The following is a 17,671-nucleotide window of genomic DNA, read 5'->3' as shown; positions in this document are numbered from 1 at the left end:
ATCAGGTGGGTGGCCTCCAGTGGACTGGGGCTTCCTTGCCTCTCTGCTCTCAGCCCTGGGATTGCAGGGAGAGCTCACTGGAGTGGCAGGAGGACGCTGGCCCTGCTGAGTGACAGGCCAAGGAGTTCAGAGGCAGTCGCACCTGGGCAAGACCGCAAGCAGTGAACCTCTGCAGACACCGACTGGTAAAAGCCTGGGAATCCGTGGCAGAGCCGGGGGCTTGCATGGGGTCTACCTGCCAGGTGCCTCCTCACCCTCCTGGGCTCAGCTCTGCCTCCCCATGGGGCCCTCTTGCCCGGACCCCCCGGGCCCGCACTCTAGTCATGGGCTGTGCCCCTGCCTCCAGCATTCTGTTTCCGGTTGATGGTGGTTAGACGAAGATATGTGGTGACTGGTCCTATTTGTAAGAGACACTGGTGGAAGGGTGGCCCATCCATGGGCTCTCTCCTGTACCTCTCCCCACTACTCGCCCCACATGCTTTTGCTGTCAATGGCACAAACTCCATCCCAAAAATACAACCCAGTGTCACTGTCATTATTTTCCATTCCTCTGTTCTGCTGATACCTGGTCTTCCGTCTCCCTTGCTCACCCCAAGCGCCTGTCCCCTGTGCCCTCTGGAGTTCAGATGGAGTCCTCTTCCTGGCTCTTGTGGCCCTTTGCTCACTGCTCACAATTTCATCTCATCCGTCAAGAGCGAGCCCTGGGCTCCCCATGCCCACGCCACTATGGCATCAGGGTGCTCCCTCCCGAATCATACCCAGCAAATCCTCCAGAGACCATCGCCTTCCTGATGCATTCCCGTTTCAAACTCGCCTGGTTCCCCCTACAGCCAAGCTCATCTTCAGCTCACATGTGTCCCTCCAGCAGACCTGAATACCAGAGCCAGGCTAGGGCACAGTCCAGAATGCCTGTGGAGGCTGTCGAGCACAACAGCACCCCCTCAGCTCTGAAACCACACTTAATATGTCAGCTCTTCTGCAAGATGAGAGCAGGGGTTCTTATCTATAGGGACCCAGTTCATGGGAAGACAAGGTTCCCACTTGCTTCTCCATCTCCAATCCTTAGTCTGATTTTCCCACTCCTTGGAATTCTTCTTAACTTTTCCGAGCCATAGAAAAATTGTGGAAACTAAGTAAATACAGTAAATTTGCCATGATTTATCTGCATGTTTCTGTTAATCATTCTTCTCTTAACTACATTTTAATGATCAAAAATACATTTTTCCATGTGATTATCCTTATATTCATAGTTTCACCATAAATAGTTTCTTAAATGCCATGTTTGTCTCTACTGAGCATTAGGGAATCTTAAAATCACACACACACACACACAGAACTCCTTTAGCTGCGGTGAGCATGGGGCCCAGGTAGCAGGATGATTCATTAGCAGTGATTTTTATTTTTTATTTCCCTGCATGCTCTCTCTCGCAGTAGGCATTTGGTTCCTAGTCCCAAGTACAGCTCCAACACCACAAACCGGCACTAAGATTAGCTGCACCAAGGTGCTCCTTTGGGAGCCCAAGCATGTGTGGACTTTCCCTTGGCCCTGACTTCAGAAATCTAAGCAAATGCTATTCAGAGCTATGAGGGAGATTGCAGATCATTCTTGTCCAAATCCTTATCTGAACTGAGGCCAAGGAGATGAAACGGCTTGAGAAAGGTCACCCAGCTTGTTGGTCATGCTGGGTGAAGCGTCCAAACAGTCCTGCACTGTCTCCTTCCAAGTATGACCTTCTCGTGACCAGCCTTAGAAACGGACAGTCCTGAAGACTAGGGTGTCCTGATTTTTACATATACCTCCAGTCATCTAGCTCTGGCCCATGTGAGTCCTACATGTGAGAGAGCTGTAGATTATTTTAGTCACAAGAAGCAGTGAGTCTGAAAAAAACCAAGGTTAATTTTCTCCTAAGGCTGACTTGAGGATAATGCTTTAAAAAAGCAATGCTTCATGAGTGTTCTTTCCCTCCTTCAGAAAGCTGTGTTTCCTTCCAGGCTGTTCCACAGCATGGCTGGGTGGCTGGGTGTCGGCATGAGTATTCGGTCCTGCCTGACACAGAGCCTGGCTCACCACAAGGGGCCTGGGAGGACGGCCCTCCACACTGCCCTCTGCCTCAGGCCTAGCTATCTAATCAAGTTGACCCCCAATCGCATATTGGGGCACCCCTTGCACAGTAAAACTGCACAAACAGCTCATGGACAGTTATTGCACACCGACCACTAAATCTGGTGCAGTGTGGCCTTCTCCACCCATTGTTGTTATCCGCCTGACTGAGCGGGGACCCTGCCTTGGTGGTGGCCTGAGTGAGAATGTCTGGTGGGGAAAGTCTGCCGTCACGGGCTGCCGGCTCCCTCCCCTCCTCTCTGTCCAAACAACCCTGGATGGGACAGGGAGACCTCCAAGGAAAGTGTATCTACCTCCAGGTAGAGCCATGCCTTTACTCAACTTGAACCTTATGTCTCTGAAAATGCCTCTACTTCAGAACGCTGAAGAGCAGACAGTACGGGATGCTCAGGCTTCTGGGTTCTTACGGGGGCAGGGGGAGGGGGCAGGATAGGCTGGATCTGCATTCCCCTGAGGCTCTGGGGTTTTCACTCCTGCATGAGGTGACGTGTCTCCCAACCTGGCGTTCTAGTGTGGTCTGCATTTCCGGCCCCACAATGTGATATACCCGTGGGCCCATTCCCTTCCTCACTTGTTTCCTGGTTTTCTGAAGACAAAATAACCAAAGGTACAGAACAGACCATCTTCAGGACATGTTCTGGGCCAGCCCTCCTCAGGGGCTGGTGAAGGGTGGAGTGCTCCCTTACCACCCCTGGGAGGCCTGGGCCCCTCTGGTCTTTCCTGGTGACTCTGTTTGCCACTGCTGGGCACACGGTGGGTGATCAGGACATGTGTTTTTGTGTGGACTGCTGTCTTGTGCTGCACCAAGACAGACACACTCAGAAGGCTCTCTATTCTGTCAGGGCTAAGTAGTAAAGAGGATTCAAATAGTCCTAATTTTTTTTTTAAGCCTCATTTCTTTTCTAATGATTTGTAATTGTTCTGAGAAGTAAAATGTGCATTTAGCAATACTCTAATTCATTACTTTATGTCTGTAAAATTAGCTTTCTCAGTGTGCCCTCTGACAGGGTGACGTGACTGGGAGGCCAGGCTTGGCGTGGGTGTTTGGAGAGACACACCCCGGCTCATAGTACCTTTTGCTTGCTTGCCTGCGTGCCTGGGAGAGGTGGCAGACGGATAGATGCAAGGGCACTTGTTTGCAGGCACAGCTGCCTCTCTGACAGATGCCTCTGTAACCCCCAGCTCTGGGCCCTGTACCCTGAGTCACAGTGTACCGCAGGGCAGTGGCTTAAGCAAGAGCCTCAGTGTCCATGCTGACTGCTGGGACTTGGAAAGGGACCTCCAATTATCACCCATGGTTTCTCTGAAGTGGCCGAAGAGCAGCCACTCGAAATGTCTCAACTAAACTGGACCTGTTCCAGAGCAGCCACATGGGCTCAGGCGACAGCACATGATACCATGACCCATATGATTCTGTTTCATCACCACACAGGAACTCCTGCTGATCCTTGTCAGCCACAGGCACAGCTCCATGTGGCCTTGAGGCAGCTCTGAGCCTGGCAGGCCCCAGGCAGTCTGTCTTTCGGGAGACAGGGGCAAGTGCAGGCATGTAGCATCCCAGTTCAGCTGCCCTGGAGGGGGCAGGATTACCCCCGAGGGAGCACCGAACACCAGTGGTGAGCTCCAGGGCACACACAGAAGCAACCGCAGTGTATTCTCACTCACCCCATGCTGGCCCCGGCTGCGATGACCCAGCACCCATGTAAGGACAGGTCTAGGGCAACCCCCCTCAGTGCCTCTGGAAGGCAGGCCCTTCCCAAGTACAGGCACCTCATTTTCATGATCTGTAAAAGGGCACATTTTAAAGTTTCTTCAAAGGCGATCTATACAGTCACTTCATATCCTAAGAAAAAGAAGACAGGAACTACCCTGCAACATTTGTGTGAGCATACGAAAGATAAAATTAAATGTTTTGTTTACAGCTTATTTGACAACAGAATTTGTATATTTACTGATTTTCTTTTCTTAACAAGGACCTGAGTTACTTCGTCTCTTCAGTGTGACAAAAGCAGGGACCCCAATCTGATATGCCTAAAGGCAGCAGGGGACATCTGTCAGACAACATGAGGCCGGGGAGCCAGACAAGGGCCAGAGGAGTGCTATGTCCGTTTAAGTGAGCAGCTACTGCGGCATTCCACACTGTTCCTTTCATGAGAACTGATGTTGCAATATCTAATTCTTTTGAAAAAGCAGAAATCAAGATTTTAAGGTACACTGCCCTGCATTTTAAATGTTAGTGACTTTCATAATAGTTAAGATTTGTTAAGAGCTGGCCATTATTCTAAATGCTTTACAGGCACTTGCATGGGTAATTCTCAAAACCACCTTTGTCAGTAAAATAAGGAAGCTCAGGCACAGGGAGGTGGGTGAGCTGTCTGAGGTCCCTGGTTCTAGACTGTGGTCCTAACATGAGCTAGACTCTAGTAGGCCTGCTTGGACTTCCTCAGCATTCGGTTGCCTGGGAGATGGACCCTGACCATCCAATCAAACATGGTGATTCCATCCTCCTCACTGGTGATTGGTCTGTGCATTCTAGCTGTAGCCAATGGGTGTACAGCATTTGCTTACGCCACAGTGATTGGTTCAAAATTCTCAGGGTCTGAGTTTGGGTTAAGGGCCTGCCCGACCTCTGGATTTGTGGGAAGATATACATTTCTCTGTGGATTGCCAACTTGAGTTGGTTTGTTTGCTGGCCAAAACATTCAGATTCACCAGCAATCCCCTTCAGATATACATCCAGAAGAACTGAAAGTAGGGTCTCAAAGAGATATCCGCACATTGTTATGTTTATGCAGCAACTATTCACAGTAGCCAAGAGATGGAGTCAATGAAACACCTATCAAGAGATGAATGGGTAAGCAAAATATGGTAAGTACAGATAATGGAGTACCATTTAGCCTTAAAAGAGGAAGAAAACCCTGTCGCATGCTACAAAATGGGTGAACCTTGAGGACACAGGCTAAATGAAATAAGATAGTAACACAAAAAAAAATTCTGCTTATTTGAGGTTCGTAGTCAAAGAAACAGAAAGTAGAATGGTGGGTGCCTAGGACTGGGCACAGGAGAGTAGATGTTTAATGGGTATAAAGACTGGGTTGGCACGCTGAGGTTCAGGAGATCCTTTTCACAACAGTGTGAATGTACAATCATTGAACTATACACTTGAAAACTGTTACAATGTTAAATGCTGTAGCTGATCTTTAAAAATTCACAGTTGAATTTAAAAAGCTACTGATCCAGCAGCTTAGTCAAACATCAGAAGCAGCCCTTCATGGGTTGAACAAAATATACCTAAGTAAAGCACAGAGGCTGCCACCCCGGGACCTTCAGCCTGGAGAGTCTACATAGTGAGCGACCTCCCTGGTTCACACACGGGCCCTATTTCCTCAGAAGCCCTCACAGTGGGGCAAACCCCCATGAAATCATGGTGACTTTTAAGATAGACAAGCTCCATTATATCAGAACTGTGTGATTTAGAAGTTGTGGTAGAGAGGCCCCCAAGGACTTGACCTGGCCCTATTCGGAAGTAGGTGTAGGAGTGTGATTAGGGCTGCATTTGCTCCATGAACTGTGGGGCCACAGGCAGGACCATTGAGCAGCATGGGCCTCCGCCAGCTCTGGGCAAAGTCGGTTCAGGCAGAGAGAGGCAGTGGGCCCAGCCTGGAGTGAAGCACTCCCGAGTACACAGAATACACACTGCCACCTGAGTCGTCCTGTCAGCAAATAGGAGGATGAAAACCACTTGCTATGAGCCGACCAGTGTCCCCTAAGTTTGTATGTTGAAGCCCTAACTCCTGGTGCCTTAGCTGGGACCATGTTTGGATAAGGGCTTCAAAGAAGTGGTTGAGTTAAAATGCAGCTAGTTAGGGTGGGTCTCAACTCAGTATGACTGGTGTCCCTCTAAGAGGGAGAGATATGGGGTGGGGCAACAGAGGACATGCAGCATGAGGGCACAACTGGAAGGTGACAGGGCACGAGGCCTCAGGGGAACCAACCCTGCGGGGCCATCTGGCCTCCAGCAGTGAGAGGTGGACATCTGCCTTGTAAGGTCCCAGGCTCGGGGTCTGCCTGGCTGCCTCAGCAGAGCCCTGTGTTGCCGTGAAGAACACACCGGGCACTGGACAGTCTGGGGAAGTCTGGGGCCTGAGGTGTGACCTGCAGCAACGTGAGGTCTGTCCCTGGGCTCCTCAGGCTCCTGCGCTGGCCCCGTGCTGGTGTTTCTGTGCGGCCCATCCTTACTCTTGGCAGGGGTTTACACACAGCTCAGCTCTTAGATCCTGGCCCTCTGGGGTGGGCTTCCAGCAAGAGGGAAGACCACCATGCCAGTACAAACTGCTGTCTGTCCTCCAGACTCATGGACCAGGCCCCAAGGCCCAACGCTGTCTGAATCTTAACTTGCTCTCGCTTTTGGCCTCAGACAAATTTCTCGTCTCTGTGCCTCCATTTTCTCACTTGTAAGAGGAAGAGAGTAACAGCACTAGCCTGACAGAGCCGAGGTGAAGATGAGGAGTTAATCCACAGACCGTGCAAGGGCTGCTTTTAGCCCAAACCCTCTTTGGGGGGTGTCAGGAAGACAGGGCTCCCTCTGCAGGCCCACCCTGCACCTCCGCACAGGCAGCAACCTGGTGAAGGCTGCCTCCCCTGCAGCAGGCGCTGTCTGGCTGGGACACAGTCAGGGGGACGCACACACAAAGGAGGAGACAGAGGCGGAGCTGGACACACACACGGTCCAGGTTCTGCCCTGTCCATGCGTGCATGTGCACCTGGAAGGTGATGTACCGTGTTCTCCTCAGCCCTGTGGTAAGTCAGGCACTGAGGAAGGGCCCCACACTTACTTCTGGGAGGGCCGAGTGGGAAGCACACAGTCCTGGTGGAGTGCACTGCGAGCCACGTGCTGGGCTCAGGAACTTACCGTGTGTGGGGCTGATGCAGCAGACACTGTCCCTGACCTCAGACCTATAGCTGTTGGACAGAAGGATGGATGCAGATATACTGACATAGAGGCAGACATAATTAGGCAAACATATGCCCCACATCACCATTCCTTTCTAGGTCCCAGCAGCACACCAGCACCAGGGATGTGAGGTCTGCCATCTAAACATTGGCCCTCCTTGGTGGGGACTCAGGCAAGTCACTGTACTCTCCTGGACTCACTTTCCTTTGCGAACAGAAGGGCCAACCCTGCGCATGCAGTTGTTGAAGCCTCCTGTTTGTGTGACCCGTACAACAAAATACGGGCATCAACTTAAAGCCCTGATGTTTATTATTTGGACTGTCCATCACTGGAACAATCAGGGTCCCCCTGGTGGTTGAGATAAGCAGGGAAATCCCACTTGTTATCCCAGGAGCACCACTGCTGTTAACACACAGACGCCTTTGGCTGCTTGCTAAGCTAGCAGAGCATGAGGCTGGTGGGTGGCCGCCCCGCAGCAGAGCTGGGCCAGGTGCTAGCAGGGTGCCTGGCCTCGCTGCCCTCCAGGAGGGCAGCAGGGCTCCTGGCCAAGGCCCACCCTCCCCGTCAGCACATCCTGAACTGCGTGAGAGCAGCAGAGGACATGGCTTAATCCACATGCTTATCCTCTTTAGCAGGAGAAAACTATGCAGCTAGAACACTTTCATTTCCACTTGAAAACCTGGATACAAGAGAAACAGTTCAATGGCTCATGGGTGCACAAGAATTTGGGTCTTTGTATTTCATAAATGAGCACTCAAACTGCTGCCCTGGCTGAAAACACTGTGACCAGCTTTCCTTCCCCTCAGATCAACAGGCGGCTTGACCTCCGAAGTCATCAGTTTTAACTCTTGATATTCTGTATCTTAACACTTCCCGAAATAATTATCACAGAGCTTCACTTCTCAGCTGACTTAAAATTTCCACTGTTAAAAATTGTATTTGCTGGCTTTTCCCATTAGATGTATAGATGGTTGTGAGGTAATCTGGATAGTTGTCTATCAGTTTCCTTTGTGCATATAGATGCACACACACACTCATCCAGACTGAGACCGACATGCAGACGAGGCAGCTTTCGAGAGGCAGTTCCCTGCCTTGTGCTGATGGTTTCACGGGGGGTGCACAAGAGTTGAGACTTACCAAATGATACACGTACCACATGGTTTTGGGGATGCCACTTATACATCAGTGAAGTTGTTAAAAGGTAAAAAAACATACAAACTGCCGAGTCCTATTTTCTTCATCCACTGCCTCTTGCAATATTAAATGGATACTTAAAATTTCACTACTAGAGACTTTAGTAAATCTCAATCTAAAACCATATAGTGTATTATTTTATATTCATCAAACTTAATGACTTCTGCCTTCATGCATAATACATCTGACCCTGAGCCCAAAGGCCCCAGCTGCAGGCCATCTGTCCAAGGCATGGAGCAGACCCAGCACCCCAGCCTTCAGAAGAGGGTGCTGTTCTTACTCGTGGACAAGCATGATGACAGGACAGAGGTCGGCATACAACAGAGGCACAAGCTGTCCCCAGCATGCCCCTCCTTGCTCTGGCAATCACATCACTCTGGGTGCAGCCTGGGGGCTTGTCTGCATGAGAAGACTGGGTGGGAGGGGGAAATGGTTGAGAGAGAGATTGCAAACGCACTAGAACAGGACCAGGCAGAAACACCAACGGCAGAAACACCAACGACAGAAACAGGCCAGAGGTACAAATGTTCCTTCCTTCCTTCCACCAAGGACTATACTTTCTCATTTTTCTTGAGCCTGCAGCTCTGGTTTGCATGTAGTCAGGAATCTGACTGGATGACAGTATCTTTTCCCTTTATTCTCGTTATTAAAACAGCAGCCCAAGAATAATGACAAACTGAAGGGACTCCCAGGGTGCTGGGGCCGTGGTGAGGGCGGGTGCTTGGCACACGGTGAGCTCCAGCCTGAAGGAAGAAGCGCTAGCACGAGGCTCCACCCACACTCTGTGGGAGACAGAATTTCATGGCCAATCTGCCTGGTATTGGCAACTTTGCACGGCTAGAGTGACATGTCTGTGGGCCAGAAACAGCAGCCTGCATATCCCTCTTTTGCATTCCATATTCACTCACAGCATATGAGGGTCTATTTTCTCTTTAACCCTCATTCCTCGCAAGCTGAAAGGCAAGTGTGGCGTGCACTGGTGGCCGTGCTCTGGCCTGGACTGCACATTTGCTGATTGCCCCTCAATTTCTTCCCTGAAAATTGGATGGTAGGTTTATCACCCTGGAAACAATGAAGCCAGTTCAAATCATCTCCATAGCTCTAGTTTCTTTTTGGGTCTTATCTTTTTCCTTTACTGAAGGATATGGGCAGATACACCTTCTGACTTTTACACAGCTTCATCGTAGTAGTAAAAGTTTGTTCTTAGGAAGGAAGAAGGGAGGATTATATAAGGCATTTAAGAGCAGAAGAAACACAGAAAGTGACGATACATTAAATCTTGAAGTTTCCAGGGAAGGGAATTTCAGCAGAAGGGTTACCAATTCTGTTGCTACTCATGACAAATAAAGCACCACAGGATCTCTGCAGTAAGGCACAGCCCCAGGTCTCATTTCACGTTAAGACTCTGTCTTACTGAAGTGTTTGAAGTTCGCCTGTGGTTGTCTTTCCATGGCAACTAAGAAAGACTAAAGCTATTTTGAGTTTTCCTCCTGCTCCGAATTCCTTGGCTATGAATGATGAAATGGTCAACACACACACACACACACACACACCACTCAGAAGGGAGTGAAGTGGTCTGTGTGTGGATTAATTCATGAACAATATATAATTGGTTGTATTGATTCAAGACACCTTCAATACTTGTAGGGAGGCCCCTCACTGCCTCTTGTAATGTTTGGAAGATGTGATCCTGCCCATCGTACAGGGAAGTTTGTTTTTCTATGGAAACATTCGTCTGCATATGGACATGTTTTGAATCAGATTACATGAGTTATGAAAGTTGTGAGCAAACAGTATCATGTTATGGTCCCAAATTAACATGAAAACTGTGAAAGTCAACAGTTGATGAGCATCACAAACACAGATGTAAATGTATGATTGATTATAATGGGTATTAAAATGAAACACCAGTGAGTAAACTGCATTGCAATTCTCCCACATTGTTTCCTCTATACTGTTTCCAGTATTTATTCAAAACTGAGTAATTTTAGAATCTTCACATGAAAAGATCACAAGTGCTAGTGAAGTAAGATGCAAAATATTATCATATAAACTGGACTGCAGTTCAGACACTGCAGCCTGTTCCACTGTCCACTGCTGACATTGCCTCTATGGTGAAAATTTGAGGCCAGCCAACTGTAAAAAAAATGTAAAGTTTATTTTCCTTTTACCTCTGCACTTGCTGTAGAACTGGTATTCCCCAGGGACCCTTTTGAACTGGCATGGGGACAGACCAGTCATTGGTCTGCTTGATTTGTGTCTTTCTGTTTAAAAATGTGAGTTACCTCAAATCTTTTCTTTTACCTTAACTCCTGATAGTGTGTGTAACATGACAGGGAAAAGAAACATTCCCTGTGGGCTTATAAAGAGAATCAATGACCCACAAGGCAGGCAGTGAGTCAAAGATGAAAGATGAAAAACTCTGAATTGCAATTGCATTTCTAATTTCTAATGCTAGTTAGTATGATGTTGTGCTATACGTAGATCCCTAAAACTTGTTCACTGAAGCGACCTGAATTTTACCCAGCGTGAACCAGGCCATTCTGGTGATAGGGATCCCTGAGTGCTGTCAAAAATCCATGTCTCTGGCTAATTCATGATCCAGTCAATCGGAGGTGCTGTGGCGGAATTCTGTTTGTCACGTAAACCGATGCAGGTGTATTGAGTTTGTTCCCCTACCCCACACAAACATCTATATCCCCTATTTTCTAACAGAGTTTGACATGTTTTTTTTGAATTCTTTTTTCTGTGCCCCTAACCAGTCATTCTCTGAGCAAAATTCAGTGTCACATTCCCTGTTCTTCTAACTTTTTGCCTTAAGATTTTCTACAGCCATTTTCTTCAGCATAATAGCTACTTCTTACACAAACACTTATTGCCGTAAGTACATACAATCTTCTACAATCTTAATTTCTGGGTCATAAATCCTGATGCTTTCCCCAACATTTAGGTAAACTTTACCTTTTCTTTGTTAGGCTTTCCCCGCGTAATAATTGGAGGTCACAGGGAGGAAGGGAGGAAGGGAGGGAGGGAGGGAGGGAGGGAGGAAGGAAGGAAGGAAGGAAGGAAGGAAGGAAGGAAGGAAGGAAGGAAGGAAGGAAGGAAGGAAGGGAAAGAAAAGGCACTTTCTAACTTGTTTCCTTGTAATTTCTGTAATTTTTGCTTTTTTTCACCAACACACAGCACAAGATTGGTTATATATAGCTCTGACTATATACTTCCATAAGCACTAGCTTCTATTTCTTTATTACTAATACCAGTATCAGCTGTGATACCCTATGTCAGTCATCACCGATGCTTTCATCATGTTCAACCGGACAACAGTCACACAAGTAGAAAACCTGATTCTTTTTTCTTACTGGGAGTGAGAACATTTAAACAAATCTTTTGGAGAAAAACACAAGCCTCTCCAATTCAAATTCATCTTTGTACAATAAAAAAAGTTAATCCAAGTAAGTTAAGTCTTTTTTCCTAAACCCTTTATCTTAATGTGATTATTTCCACCTGCTCTGTCTTAGGTCAGCTAGGTGACTAGTTCTCAGTGACTGGATGGATTTCCCAAGATAGGAGAGGGACCTCACCCCAGACAGAGCGGGCGACAAACTCAACTGTGCCAACATACATCTTCACCACCTGCTCCCCATTCTGGGCATCTTCACCACCTGTTACCCACCCCGGGGCATCTTCACCACTTGTACAACCTTCCAGACTAGTGTTTATAAAATGGAACTATCATCATTTATTTCATGTGCATGGGGAACCACAGGTAAGCAAATTCCAAGGGCTGAGGCCACGTGCCACTCATGCGAACAGCCCGAAGCCAGCACTGTGCCTGTCCGCAAGCCAGAGCTTGACGTCTGGGGGATAAATGGTGAATCACTGGCTGTGTAGTGGATAGATGAAGAGAGACACATCCCTCTCCCTATGTTTTCTTCTTGCAAACTATCTGAGTGGCAGAGAACAGCAATAGGATGAAAAAATAGTTTTACAAATTTGGGTCCTCTGAATCCCTGAATGGGTAGATATGCAGCTGACCCTTGAACAATGCAGGGGTTAGAGGTACCTCCCCCCTGTACATTTGAAAACTTCTGACTTTTCCAAAACTTAATTACTAATAGGCTACTGTTGGTGGAAGTCTTACTGATCACATAGTCAATTAACATATTTTGTATGTTACATTACGTACTGTACTCCTATAATAAAAAGCTTGAAAAAGAAAATGCTTTTTTAAATTGTCAGAAATCTCCAAAAACTTTTCCGATATAATTATTGAAAGAACTCCACAAATATAAGTGGTCCTGTGCATTCAAAACCATGTTGTTCAAGGGTCAACTGTATGCATCGTGAGTTGTGAGATCCTACAGATTATATTTATAGTTCATATGTTTGGGCATTTAGTAAATTATTTCAGTTCTACCCAAACTGACTACACTGGTCAATTTACGGGCACAGTCTAGCTTAAAGGAGAATGGAGAAGAAATCCTGCAACTGAAAAATCAAATAAGAAAAAATTGAATTAGTAATGAATTAAAATAAAATAAAATAATAGATTAAAATGTGTTTCTTAGTAGAAACACATCCATGTACCAGTGGAAGGGGAATTTCAAACAGGTCAATATATCAACTCAGAATTTACACAGAAGTCTTTACCTCCATCAAGGAAATAAGAACCTCAGTCAAACAAATCTCTGTTGTTTATGCATTTACATGTAACTTCTAAAGAAAGGAAATTGCAGGTGTACACATGAGCCCTTTTATGCTGGCAGGTGGAAGAACAGCAGGAGAATCAGAGTCAGGACAGTAGAGGCACGGGGGAGAGTCAGAGGTATGGAGCTCCAGGAAGGGGCCATCCGTCAGAAGCGCTTGGCATGAGTAGGGAATGATGCACAGCAATAAACTGTGGGGGGAAAATAAATGGCAAAATATAAACTCAAACTCTGGTAAAATAAATGTCACTATCATCATTCATCTCTAAGCCCTGGGAATTTACTACCACGTAGAGAGGGATGTACTGGCCACACCATGCTACTACTGTTCTTGTCCATCTCCTTTTAGTCTCTGTCTCTTTCAGTTGTTAGAAGGGTCTACTGATCCAACATGCACAATTCTATTCCCTGGAGCAACGGCATCATAAGCGTCACTGTGCTCACTGTTGTCTCTCAGGTTGCTGTTGAATAAATTCTCCAGATATCATATGAGTCAGGACAGTAGAGGCACTTAACATATTTTGTATGTTACATTACATACTGTACTTGACCTGTTCTTCCACCTCAGTCAAACAAAGCTCTGTTGTTTATGCATTTATATGTATAACCTTAAAGTCCTTGCAGGCAGAGGCACTGACCAGCTGGTAGGCAATAACTATTTCTTACTGCTTAGGAAAAAAGTCTAAGATACTCACAGGACTCTGAAGAGAAATAGATAATATTGTTTCATGATGTCCTCAACTACAGATCAATCTACCCCAATATTGATAAAGCTGATACCGAGCAGGGCTCATGCATAAACTCAGACAAGAGTGACTGCTGTACTCACTTTGAGGAAGACACCAACTGCAAATGCATGTTGAGATCTACTGCTTTCAAGGGGCAAACCTCTCCTGGGTCTTGTTATTTTCTCCTGTGAGAGAATGACCATCTGATAAAGGCCATTACGTGGGAGTCACTAAGCCCCCTAAAGTCTTGAGGGGTAGGGATTAACATAAAGAAGGCTGTGTCCTAATTCACATCATCTCATAACAACCCTCAGGCAACAGTCAGAAGACTATTGCCAGTAGGCAAATATTTGATACACAGTCCCTAGTCACCTTTTATTCATAAAAATCTTAAACCATTCTCAGAAATACAAGCTGTCCATTCCTTACTTCTGGGAAGAACTTAAATTTACATGAACACAGAATGAAACACTTATAATTCTTGATGTTAAAAAAAAGTTGGTTTTTATTCCTAACCCAACTTTATGCTGCCAGCTCAAACTTTAAGAAACACAGATAGCCTTGTGATTATTTGTCAGCTCACAACTTCAGCAGTGACTTATGAAAATCAAAGATAATTTTGCTGTCAACTTTCTTAACTAAATGACTTTACTTACTTATCAGCATTGCTATTATATTTGTTATTCCTCTACAGTGGCAGGCTGGTAAATGATTAATAACCAGCTCTGTGGAACAAATACAAGGGTATTGAATAGACAGATAAAGTTTTACTGACATAAAGTATGAGTATCACAAAACTTATAATAATATACAATATTCTTGCTCTAAATTCTATATAACCAATTTATTCTCACAGAATGCTTTCATTAATTTTTGCCAAATTCTATTACCTTTATCTTTTATCTGTAGCCAACCTATTATTACTATTGACAAGCATTTGTAATTTTGACATGAATATAGGTTATTTTATATGTGTGTGGGTACATATAATTTTATGTTATAAAACAGCACAAAGAATTTCAGTTATAAATATAGATAGCTTTCCATTAAGAGGTAAGATGAAAGTGAAACCATGAAGATGTATGTTGGAACTTAGCTCGCCTGTCAATGCACGAATGACTGCTGAATTGGATAATGATTTTCAAAAAACTGAAGAACAATTCCCTTTTTTTTGTGCTCTTCACGAGGCACTGGCTACTGATATGACATGCTTTCTTAATTAATCTGCATTATTAACATTTCCAATCGCTCTCTTACATCTAGAACATTAGGAAGCAGTAACACAGCCCTGATTTGTAACCTCTGCCAATTTCCATGGTGTAAATACTCCCTCCTGGTTGGTTTACAGCAGTGGATGTCAGCTGCTACATGTGGTACTGCGAGGAGATGAGCAGTAGCATGCTGCTAGACGGTGTTTTCACTCTTAACATATTCTGAATCACACTGATTCAGCAGATGTAAATAACCTCAAGAACACAGAAAATACAAAATTGTAAAATAATCGGGGAGTGCTATTTTCAGTACTTGTTACCTTTGTTTTTAACAGTATTTATTTGATTATAAGCTTACATAATTAATTTTTAAAATAATGTTTCTGTTTAACAACTGACTTGCAAGATTCCTGAAATTTCAACAATCTGCTCTTAGCAGCTGGCGTGAGCCAGGTCAAGCACACACCTGTTCCTCTGAGCGTCACTAAGTTCCTCAGTTCTCTCTCAGGTACAACACAGCTTGTAAATAAAGGGCTAAAAAGTAATCAGCAAAACAAAAAGTTCACAGGGCTTTTTACAAAAATGCTATACATAGCTTATTATGATTCTCATTGCTTTGGTTCTAAGTATCATTCAGTCTTCAGTTCACACTGGGTGTATTTAATGGCTCTCAAGGTACAAGATAACAGGCTAAAAATTCAGTTCCACTTTTTTGAGCATACTTCAGCGTAAGACAGACTCTCCCACAGTGGCCGATTTCCTCCTATTTTATGAGCAGGGCCATTTGCCTCCTCTGCGCTTCCTGTTTTCCTTGACGCAGAACCCTTTCCCATGGTAGCAGGAGCAGCTGTGCTCTGGCTCTCTCAACACGGGAAGGAAGGCGCGCAACAACACAAGGCGAGAGCGAGAGCACTTCCCTGGGGTTCACGCACCTGCAAGGTTTCGAGGGCACTTCCCTGACAAATAGGACTCCCCCAACTGTGCCTGAAACAAAAGCTTTAGGATTAACTACTCTGCTGTGAAACAGGCAAAGTGCTTAATTTTGGCTCAAATTTTAAAGTAAGATGTTCGGTGACCCTAAAGAGGATTGTTCCCAATTTAAGGGGCATCCATCCTCCCTTCTCCCCCTTCATGCTCTCTGCCCAGGCTGGATCCTGGCTGTTGGCTGAGCTGGGGCCTTTGTGAGCACCTGGTCCAGGAGTGTGGGGATTTGATTGCAGCCATTTGCCATTAAGCTGTGCCCAGGATATTTCTAGATGCTCAGTTCTTCTGCTGAGTCACACTGCCTAACCTGTGAGTTCTTATTATTATCAATTTTACATTGAACAAGCAAATTACTATCTTCAAATGAAAACCGTTTCTCTCATTTTACTTCCCTCTTTAAGCATTTCCTTAAAGTTCTTTATGGGACACTTGCTCACAAACTGAAACTGATCAGCTCGAGACGTTGTGATGGCTGTCATCAGTCGTGCTTCCACTCTACTCATCACTCAGGACAGGAGACCATGACCCATTTCCCTCTAGGCTGTTAAAATCCTTTGCAGATTACCCTAGAAATGTGTTCTTAAGAAAGATTGATTTGCTTGCACCTGCTGTAGGAAAATGTATTACACAATGGCTGTCATCGGACAGTTTTGTTTTAAAAATGTGAAGTCAACTGAGCATCTGTAATTTGAGCTCTATATGCATTGACTTTTAAATCCCTAGGGTCTTCTCACTGGAATAAGTAATTGATGACATGTTAATAGCCTAACCATAACCAGCACTGCAAATCGTGTACACAAACAATCCAGTGCAAGTAGTGGGATGGGCTCCATCATCGTGACTCACAGAAAGTTCAACTGAAACCAAGTGTCAACAGATAGCAAGATGATTAGATGTTATAGGCAAAACTCGATATGCGCAAATCATTGTATTGGTTTAGGCATGCACACGAAGCATCTATGTAAACGGTCAGATACCAAAGGGTTAACATGAAATCTTACCAGTAAGTGACAGAAAGGTTACAAAACCTAGACCAGGGAGCCACTGTTCGTCTATTACTACAATTATGCTGAAAAAAAGCTCGAACATATCACCACAGACACACCCACAGCAACCTTTCTGCCATAAGCCTTTTATGAGAGATTACACAGATTAATCACTCTTCTCCCCCATGCATGGTAAGTATGTACTAACTCAAACTCTACCAGCTGTACTGGCCACATGCCAAGAGGAAGCCAACAACATGGCAGCAGGCGTGAGAAGCCTCACTCCTGCACCAGGAGGTGGCAGAGAGCAAGTCCTGATCTTTGGGCACACACAGCTCCACAATGGCCCCAGGCTAACTCTAAAAGTCTGCTTTTTATCTACTGTAAGCTCACTTGGAAGAGATAAAATTATGCTTCTTATAGAAGGAAGTAATTTTAAATGAGACAGGATTCCAAAGATTGCCAGGTCGGAGATACAACTTCACTAACTCTATTTTCTTCTAAGCTACAAAATGATCAAGAAACCAGACCCTTCAGTCTCTGGGTTCTACATGGGCATATCTAAAGTCAGGAGAATTTCCAGTAGCTCCTCTGGTCTGCAAAAGTAGGAAATGAGATTAGGTTTGGGGTTGATTAATGATTGTGCATTGAGTCCCCTATACAGAATTTTATTGTTGTTAACAACCATCTGATCAATAAATATGAGAGACGTCCTCTCAAAAAAAAAAAAAAATGAGAATGTAGGTGGAGGCCAGGCCTAAAGTGGCCAGTCCTGCACTGAAATTG

The 17,671-nt window shown here is 45.5% G+C and overlaps 1 protein-coding gene across 7 annotated transcripts in view; it reads right to left on the bottom strand.

Annotated features, from left to right (window-relative positions):
* The window catches only part of COBL (cordon-bleu WH2 repeat protein), a 288,379-nt gene that overhangs the window by 48,880 nt on the left and 221,828 nt on the right, over positions 1-17,671 (bottom strand). The window lies entirely within an intron of this gene.

This window comes from Manis pentadactyla, chromosome 7 (assembly GCF_030020395.1).
Source record: "Manis pentadactyla isolate mManPen7 chromosome 7, mManPen7.hap1, whole genome shotgun sequence".
Taxonomy (NCBI): Eukaryota; Metazoa; Chordata; class Mammalia; order Pholidota; family Manidae; genus Manis; species Manis pentadactyla.
Note: the sequence above shows the minus strand (reverse complement) of the source record. Positions and strands in the feature narration are given on the sequence as shown.